This window comes from Myotis davidii, unplaced genomic scaffold, assembly GCF_000327345.1.
Source record: "Myotis davidii unplaced genomic scaffold, ASM32734v1 scaffold164, whole genome shotgun sequence".
NCBI classification, from domain to species: Eukaryota; Metazoa; Chordata; class Mammalia; order Chiroptera; family Vespertilionidae; genus Myotis; species Myotis davidii.
Window position 1 is genome coordinate 3,846,216 of NW_006296417.1, and position 9,818 is coordinate 3,856,033.

Below are 9,818 nucleotides of genomic sequence, written 5' to 3' on the forward strand. Positions count from 1 at the left end.
GCAGGAAACTGCGGCGCCCGGAAGAGCCCGCGCCGCCGCCAACACGTTGCACGGAGTCATTCGACCGGCCGCGGCCCCACGTGGGCGGGGCCGGCCACCAGCCGGGGTGCGGGCTGCGCTCCGCTCGCTCACGCGCGGCCCCAATCACGCTGCGGACCCAGAATCCCTGGAAGAAGTAATAACGGCCGGGCTAACATTTAATCCGACAACCCCTTTAGGAGACAAGTATTTCTCTTGTTCTCATTTAATAGTTGATGTAGGACCCAGATTGAGCCACACTAAGAATCCAGGACTATGCGACCTGGAGGTAAGCCCCCACTCCACAGGAGGTGGGACTCTGAGGCCTGCAGTGAAGCGGGGTGCGCGACGACCAATGCATTGCATACATTTCAGTATCTCCCCATTTCCCCCCCTATCTGGCAAAAGTTTTTTAACTCATGGCTTCAGACATTTTGCACCTCTGCTTATGAGCCGGGCTGGGATGGACAGCGGCTGGGGCATGACTAGTCTCCCGCCCAGGCTGAAGTTCCAGACCTCAGGGAGTAACTGCTTGGCTGACTGATGTGCAAGCTAAATGGTAAGTGAAGGTTCTAGAGCAGTGGTTCTCAACCTTCCGAGTGCCTCCACCCTTTAATACAGTTCCTCATGTTGTGGCGACCCCCAATTTCATTGTTACAAGTTGAACATAATTAAAGCATAGTGATTCATCACAAAAACAATATGTAATTATATATGTGTTTTCCGATGGTCTTAGGCAACCCCTGTGAAAGGGTCGTTCGACCCCCAAAGGGGTCGCGACCCACAGGTTGAGAACCGCTGTTCTAGTGTGAGGCCCACAGAGTGCTTTCCTGGAGCACTTTCTCTGTACACTGTGGGCCGCAGGTTCCACCTTTCACCCTAAGGATGGATTCTGATAGGACCCTCCAATGGTGGAATGGGTAAGCAGATAAACACACGTGACAAGGACTCACTGATCTTAAAGAGCTCGCTTCTGGACCTGCTAAAGAAAGAGGCAGATAATAAAGATCATAGCGTGTATTGGTCAGCTATAACTGCCTAACAAATTACCCCCAAACTTCACAGCTTAAAACAGCACGCATACATTATCTCACAGGTGGTGTGGGTCAGGAACCTGATCAGAGCTTAGCTGGGCCCTCTGCTTCAGGGACTCTCACAAGGGTGCAAGCAAGTTGCCAACTGGGGCTGAGGTCTCACCTGAATACTCAAATGGGGAAGGGCCTGCCTGCACGCCCAATCAGTGGCTGATGGCCAGACTCAGCTGTCCATAGGCTGCTGGCCACAGGTCCTCACCATGTGGGTTTTTCTGACATGGCAGCTTGCCGCATCAAAAAAGGCAAATCTATAAGGCAAGAGAGTCTGCTAGCAAGAAAGACATCATTATCTTATGAAACCCAATCACAGACATGACATCCCAACACCTTTGCTATTTCCAGGGTGTGCCCCCAAAAATGTGTACACACCTTAACAGCTGATAGCTCAATTGGTGTTTCTTTCTTTTCAGATTTAATCCTTGGAGTTAATAATTACTCCAAGTGTGTATACATTTTGGGGTCACCCTGTATATTGTCTTGGTTAGAGACAAGTCACAGATCTTGTCCACACTCAAGGGGAGGGATTTCCCAAAGTTGTGAATATCAGGAAGTAGGGATTCTTCCAGCATCTAAGTAGGTGGTGACCACTATAGTTACTACATTTTTTCTTTCATGAAATGGACAATAATCAGGTTATCAGAAGTCATCACCCAGGAAGTGCTACCTAAAATGCACATTGCAGCCCTAGCTGGTTTGGCTCAATGGATAGAGCTTCAGCCTGCAGACTGAAGGGTCCCAGGTTCGATTCCGGCCAAGGGCACATGCCTGGGTTGCAGGCTCAATCCCCAGTAGGGGACGTGCAAGAGGCAGCCAATCAATGATTCTCTCTCATCATTGATGTTTCCTTTCTCTCTCTCGCTCTCCCTTCCTCTCTAAAATCAATAAAATATATTTAAAAACAAACAAATAAAATAAGATGCACATTGCTTATTTGAGCATGCGCTGGTGGTGAGAAATTTGGACAGGTCACATGATTCAAGTCTCTTCCAACTCGAAAATACCACTTCCTGGCATGTCAAAAATGTTGCTTTGGTACAGAGCCAGCTTTATCATGTCATCACGATATAATTTACAAATAAATTCCTAATGAACCATCTCAGACGTCCATGATTTTGCAGCACTGGCCTCTACGGCATAAACCTCGCATCACGGGTTCATGTTTTTGTCCTTATCAGAGATTCGTATGTGATAGAGCAAAGAGGTACTGGGTTTGAGAGCCTCTCAGTCAAGATGAGAGAGAGGTTTGACCACTGACTGAGTGGTCTTGGCCAAGGACTTAACCACCAAATGCAAGTTGTTTTTTTGATGTCTAAAGTGAGATTCGCACTTAGCTCAGAAAGGTCATTGGAAACAGCCATAAGAACCGAGAAAATATGACTTAGTACTCTAACCCTTCTTTTGCCACAATTCAAGGATCAGCATAGATTTGTTTGACTATGTAACAATGACTTACCACCACGAATACAGAAAGCATAAAGATTGGATATTTTTAGAAAAGTGAAATTTTAGAATCTTTTACCCTAGCCGGTTTGGCTCAGTGGATAGAGCTTCAGCCCTCAGACTGAAGGGTTGCGGGTTCGATTCTGATATAGAGCACATACCTCAGTTGTAGGCCTGATCCCCAGCTCTAGTCTGAGCCCATGAAGGAGGCAACCAATTGATATCTGTCTCCCACATCCATGTTTCTCTCTCTGTGTCTCTCCCCCTTCCTTCCACTCTCTTAAAAATCAATGGGAAAATATCCTTGGATGAGTTTTTAAAAAAAATAAAAATAGAATCATTCTTCCTGATTATCCAATCAGCAAATCATCACAACAAAGGACTTACTTACAAAATGCCCTTAAATTAGAGTTCCTTAGTCATTTTGATTCAACCAACATAAACATGACCTTTTTAAACACGGAACAATGACGACAGGCAATGAAACCCACTCTGGCTGATTTCAGAAAAAGGGAGTTTATTGGAAGCATGTTGGGCTGCTCCTAAAATCAACTGTCAGTTCTAAAAATGTGGCCTGTAGACTCCTGGAGTGCCTGAGCCACTTCCCAGAAGCCTGCTAACTCAAAACTAGTTCCGTAATAACACTAAGATGTTATTTGGCATTTTCACTGATTTAACATTTGTACTAGTGGTGCAAAATGGTGATAAAACCTGATGGTACCCTAGCATAAGTCAAGATAAGCTATACTCATAGTGATTGGATTCTTCATAACCACATACTAGAGAAAAAAAGAAAGCCAGTTTTACTTCAGAATGCCATTGATCTAGCCATGAAATTATTTAAATCTTGACCCCTGAGAACAGATCATGTTAATATTTTATGTGACGAGATGGTAAGTATGAATAAATCACTTCTGCTGCACACTGAAGCATGATGATTGTCTCAAGAAAAAGCACATGGGAAAACTGAACTTCCCACGTTTTTCAGGAACACCGTGTTTAATCTGAAGTTTTAAACTTCAGACCTGGCCTTTGGCAGGCATTTTCTCAAAAGTGAACAAGGTGAGCCTGCCGCTTCAAAGATAACAACTAACAGTATTGTAGCCAATGATGATAATGCAAACCTGCAAGTGAAATTTTGAATTTTTAGACAACTTGTCAATTCAGATGCTTTCTGATGAGCTTGGCGGTGATACTAAAAAGTGTAGGGTTTGGATAGTGTATGATGGATTTGGAAGAGCTACATAAATCAGCACACCAACATCCCCAAATGGCCATTGCATACACAATGTCACAAAATCTTGTATGGGTAAAAGACCCATTCAAAATGCAGGAAAAAACAATGGATTTAGATGGAACAGAGTACAAAAGTTCACTGGTATGGTTCCAGATGTCACATTGCAACTAATGTTTAAGAAATGACTACTTTAGCCCTAACTGGTTTGGCTCAGTGGATAGAGCGTCGGCCTGCGGACTAAAGGGTCCAAGGTTCGATTCCAGTCAAGGGCATGTACCTTGGTTGCGGGCACATCCCCAGTAGGGAGTGTGCAGGAGGCAGTTGATCAATGTTTCTCTCTCATCGATGTTTCTTGCTCTCTCTCCCTCTCTGTAAAAAATCAATAACATATATATTTAAAAAAATGACTACTTTAGGCAAGCCGGTGTGGCTCAGTGATGGAGAGAGGGAGGAAGAGAGGGAGGGAGGATGAAAGAGGGAAGGAAGGAGGGAAGATAAGAGAGTCAGGGAACATGAGTGAGGGGGAGACTTGAGCATCCTTGAGGAGCACATCCTGCAACTTAGCATCAGCCCCTTCCAAAGGATGCAGCCCCATCTTCAGCTTGCTCCCATCAGCTCTCCTGGGGAGCTGACAGAGTACTAGCTGCAGCTCATGTTGTTCCCCGCTAGAAATGAGGGTATTATCATATGATATTCATGCCCATTTTTATAAATAATTCATCTTTCTTTGCACAGAAGTGAAATAGCCTGAAGCTAGAACATTTAAAAGGAAGGCTGGTGCTGATTCATAAAATAATAATGTGCCGGATTGCCAGGCAATTTGTGAACGTCCCAGAGCTAAAATACACCGAGTTCTAGGTCTATTTTTAGCCTGGAAAGGGCCTCCCAGTGTTGTTCTCAGTTCACACTTGATAAAGGACCGTGTTATGCTTTCTCTGAAACCAGGCTTTCCCAAATCAGTTACAATCACACAGGGAACTCCACAAGATCACTTGGCAAATATGCGTATTTACAAAGTCCAAGCCCCCGGTACACAAGTGCTTATTTAACTCTACAAAAATAAATTATAAACAAAGGGATCCTGGAGCCTGATCAGCCACGCTGTGGGAAATAGGGCCACACTGCTGACTTTTCTGTGACTCTTCCCCACGCCGGACAGCGAGATTTCTTTGACAGGAGGACAGCAATTCCGGAGCTGCAAGGGCTTAAAAACAATTGTTAAACCATAAGATTTGGGCCTCGGTGTTGTTATGGGTCCCCAGTCCCCTCAATATCATGTGCTATTTTTTTTTGAAATCATTTCATCACCTGTGATGATGTTTAAGATAGTCTGATTGCTCTTGTCAGTTTATCTGCAAAAGGTACACAGCAAATTCATAATTTTGGTTCCATATAATACAGGGGAAACAACCAGTCTGCTAGGGACTACAGTTCTTGCCAGGAAATGGGAAGTTCAGTGCTAAACCAGAAAGTCCCAGGAAAACCAGGACCCATGAGTCATCATACCTATGGGGAGGGACTCTGGGATGGGGCAGGGGCACAAGATAATGACTATACCCTTTCACATACTTGGAATTTAAAAAAATATTTTGTAATTAATTTTTGAGAGAGAGAGGAAGGGAGAGGGAGAGAGAGATGGAAACATCAATGAGAGAGAAACATTGATCAGCTGCCTCCTGCACGCCCCCTACTGGGAATCAAGCTTGAAGCTTGGGCATGTACCCTGCCTGGCAATCAAACCCGGGACCTCTTGGTTCATGGGTTGACACTCAACCACTGAGCCACACCAGCCGGGCTTTATTTGGAATACTGAGCATGTGAGTTTATTACCTTTTCGAAAAATTAGGTTAAAAATGTTCTGCCAATATGAGATGGGAAAACTATTTACATTAGTGGATCTGTAAGAATGGCAAACAATAGTTTATTCGACCTGAGCAAAAATTACATCATTACATTTTTTTATTGATTTCAGAGAGGAAGGGAGTGGGAGATAGAGATAGAAACATCAATGATGAGAGAGAGAATCACTGATTGGCTGCCTCCTGCACAAACCCCTACTGGGGATCCAGCCCACAACCCAAGCATGTGCCCTTGACTGGAATCGAACCCGGGACCCTCCAGTCCTCAGGCCTATGCTCTATCCACTGAGCCAAACCAGCTAGGGCAACATCATTACCTTTAAGTGCTGCTTTGTTTATTACTTTATTCGTTTCTGAAATATAGCCTCCAAAGGTCTTGACAATTAATCACCAAAAGAACTAAAAATTTTGCCCTAACAGGTTTGGCTCAGTGGATAGAGCGTCAGCCTGCAGACTGAAGGGTCCCAGGTTCAATTCCGGTCAAGGGCATGTACCTTGGTTGCGGGCACATCCCCAGCAGTGGGGGTGCAGGAGGCAGCTGATCGATGTTTCTCTCTCATCGATGTTTCTAACTCTCTATCCCTCTTCCTTCCTCTCTGTAAAAAAAATCAATAAAATATATTTTTAAAAAATAAAAATCATCATTCTCCCCTTTAAAAAAAATTAAATAAATAAAAATTTTGCCAAGTTCTTTAACACTCATTCTCCCAACACCGTAAGGTAACTGGGGCTCAGATTTTTGTTCCAGATCAACAATTAGGAAAAAAGAGGCCCCGTGAGGTTATCTGACTTGTCCAGGGTTGGACGTGAGTGTGTGACGGGCCTTCTCTCCCGGGGCAGGCCTCTCCTTTGCTGGCCTACTTCACATCTGGTTAGCATTGTCCAACCATGGAAACAGCGGGCTGTTGCCAAAGAGAAATATTTCTATCAAAGTTTCTCAAGTGTCCCCTAGGAGAGCGCGCCAACAACGAGGGATGACTTAATAGTGGCTGATGGAACCCTCCCGGCCAATCACACTGCAGCGAAGGGTGCCACCCACAGAGCACGTTTTATGGGCTTTTAATAGGACACAAAGTCCTCAAGTGCATCATGGGAGGAGGGCCCCAACCTCTGAGCGAAGGGTGGCCCATCTGCTGAGCTCCTTTTTGTCTAATACACATCAAAGTCACGTTCATTCTTTTTCTTCTCAAAATGAAGATTGTGAAAGGCAAAGACCAGCTGGGCAGAACTAAAGGGGGTACAGGCTTCGTTCTCTGGCAAGGCTGAGGGGGAGGATGGGGGCAGCTCACCCTCCCACGGGGTCTGTAAACTTAAGAGCCACTGTGAGGCCAACTCCAGCCTGCCTGATGAGAACACACCAGCTGCCGTCCTGTTTCCATCGGGGCCTGGATTCCCAGAGGAGCCACCCCATGTCCAGAGGCACCCCCTCCATGCCTGTCCCGCTGTGGTTCCCACAGTGGGTGTCACCAGCCTCTCAGAGAAGGCCTGAGTGAGGTTTTGCATTTGCACAAATTCCAGTTTGAATTCCCAAGCTTTTTGTCTTTTTAAAAAAGGTATTTTGCCGAAACCGGTTTGGCTCAGTGGATAGAGCATCGGCTTGCAGACTGAAAGGTCCCAGGTTCGATTCCGGTCAAGGGCATGTACCTGGGTTGCGGGCACATCCCCAGTGGGAGATGTGCAGGAGGCAGCTGATCGATGTTTCTCTCTCATCGATGTTTCTAACTCTCTCTCTCCCTTCCTCTCTGTAAAAAATCAATAAAATATATTTTAAAAAAATAAAATAAAAAAGGTATTTTTTTATTGATTTCAGAGAGGAAGGGAGAGAGAAAGAGAAACATCCTTGATGAGAGGGAATAATTGATTGGCTGCCTCCCATATGCCCCCCGACAGGGATCGAGCCTACAACCCGTGACCTCTTGGTTCCTGGGTTGACACTCAAGCGCTGAGCCACACATGGCTGGGCCTAGGCACAGGATGGAGAGACAGGAAGAAGTCTGGGGATGGCCCCAAGTGGCACCTTCTCTCCTGCCCCCAGTGTGAGTTCCAAACCTTCCCGCCTCTGTGGCTGCCTCCTAGCCCCACTCCAGACCCTTCCATCTCCACACCCCTCCCAAGTCCTCTTTCTCTTTCCTTGCTCCGCTTCCGTCTCAGGGATGTTCTTCCCGTTGGATTGGCTCCTCTGTCTCCTCAAGGCTTTGTCCCATCAATCGCCTCCACTTTCCCCTGAACCTTCAATCCTCTACTGGATACTTCCCATTCTGGTCTCTCATCACTTAACAAAATCCCCTCAACTTTGGATGTCGCCTAGAACTGAAAGCTGCCCAGAATGAGGGATGACCTGGACTGCTAACACCAGAGTCCCGGGCACCAGGGGCGTGTGGTCACGTAATGGCATTGCTCACATTGTTCTGGCATTAACTGTCTTTCTGACCAGACTGGAGAGAAGAAATTTTGCCTTGTTCATGTTCACATTCCCAAAATCTAACCTAATGTCAGGGACATATATGGTCCATTGTCAAAAACATTTGCTAAATGTGTTCATTGAGATAGCAATTCATTGGGGCAGCAAAAGAGCTAAAGGTCACGGTTCAAATCCTGTTCCTCTTCCCACATGACCTTGGGCAACTTATTACTTTCATTTACATATTTATTTGTTTGTCCCTGAATGACTTCAGGCAAATTTCTTGGCCTCACAGAGCCTCTATTTACTCTTTTGTAAAATGGAGATGATAATATCCACTTCATAGAGAAAATTAAATGTGAAAATTAAATGAGTGTAAAGTAGTTAACATAATACCCGGCATATAATAAGCTTGCAATAAATGTTAAATGCTAATACTATTTGTTATTATTAAAGAATTAGCACGGTGCGTTCAATAAGGATGCACCGTGCTAACTCTTTAATAATATCAAAGAGTATTAGCATCTAACATTTATAAATAATTTATTTCCCCCATGAAATAAATTAATATAGGTGGCCTTACCAGTGGTTCTCAACCTGTGGGTCGAGACCCCTTTGGCAGTCCTACGATCCTTTCACAGGGGTCGCCTAACACCATCTTGCATATCAGATATTTACATGACAATTAGTAACAGTAGCAACATTACAGTTATGAAGTAGCCACGAAAATAATTTTATGGTTGGGTCCCAACATGAGGAACTGTATTTAAAGGGCGAGAAGGTTGAGAATCACTGCCTTACGCCGTAGAGAAAGCTTCCCTAAAACAGTGGCTACACATTAGAATCCCCAAGGGAACTTTTAGGAAGACTGATACCCAATCCCCAACCCATTAATTCAAACCTCCAGGGATGGGTCCTGCATCAGCTCCTTAAAGGGCTCCCCTGGTGATTCTAATAGGCAACTGGGGGTGAGAACCTCTGCCTCAGGGCACTGGGCTAGCTGCTCTTCAGCTCTTAATTGCTGCACTGGGTCTTTCCAAACACCCCTAACTTAGCTATTATCAACATCAATTCCCTTTGTCCCCCTAACTCCCTCCGTCTTCTGGAAAACTCCAACCATTCCCGGTTGGTACCATCCTTCCTAAAGCCCTTACACAGGCCCCTGCTGCTCCCTTCCCTTCAGACTCTTCATAGCCGGATATTCTCTCAGGGATCTGAAGAAATGACAAAGAGGCCGCTTCTGCTGTGTCTTCCCTAAAGGGACAGATGGTTTTATTTTCCAGCCAGTGTTTCTCAAACTGGGCTCCACAGACATCTCCCTGGAGATCCAGGAGTTCTGCAGAATTATTTTGTTTATGATTGCTGGTCATCTACAATATGACTAGGGTACATTATCTGGTCACACCTTTACAAGAGACCTGCTGCAAGATGTGAATGCCCGGGTTTGTGTTTCATGACATAAAGGCGGTGCACATAAACAGATTTTTGAAGTAGTCCAAATAGAGGGACCACAGCGGGAAACGGAGTCCTCCCATGGCACGAGGCATTAGAAGCAAAACACTCCAAGTGACCAGCAAATAGCCACTCGAGTTCAATTCACAACAGAAATAGATGCAGTTTGTGGGTCCTGTCTTAGCACAGTTGGCAACAGTTTTTTAGCCATAAATTGTAAGAGGAATGACATGAAGATACAAATTATTTTCAACTGCAAACAACACATAAGGTTTCATTTTTCTCATGTCAAGAATCTGGAGGTGGGTGATAGCTGG

The 9,818-nt window shown here is 45.1% G+C and overlaps 1 long non-coding RNA gene across 1 annotated transcript in view; it reads right to left on the reverse strand.

Moving 5' to 3' along the window:
- Window positions 1-7: 7 nt before the first annotated feature.
- Window positions 8-9,818, reverse strand: part of LOC102762000 — a 29,167-nt gene continuing 19,356 nt past the window's right edge. Inside the window, exons 8-9 of the long non-coding RNA XR_001515198.1 lie at window positions 1,216-1,360; window positions 8-166 (exon numbers count right to left, since the gene is read on the reverse strand). This is a non-coding gene — a long non-coding RNA (uncharacterized LOC102762000). The remainder of the gene's footprint in view (window positions 167-1,215; window positions 1,361-9,818) is intronic.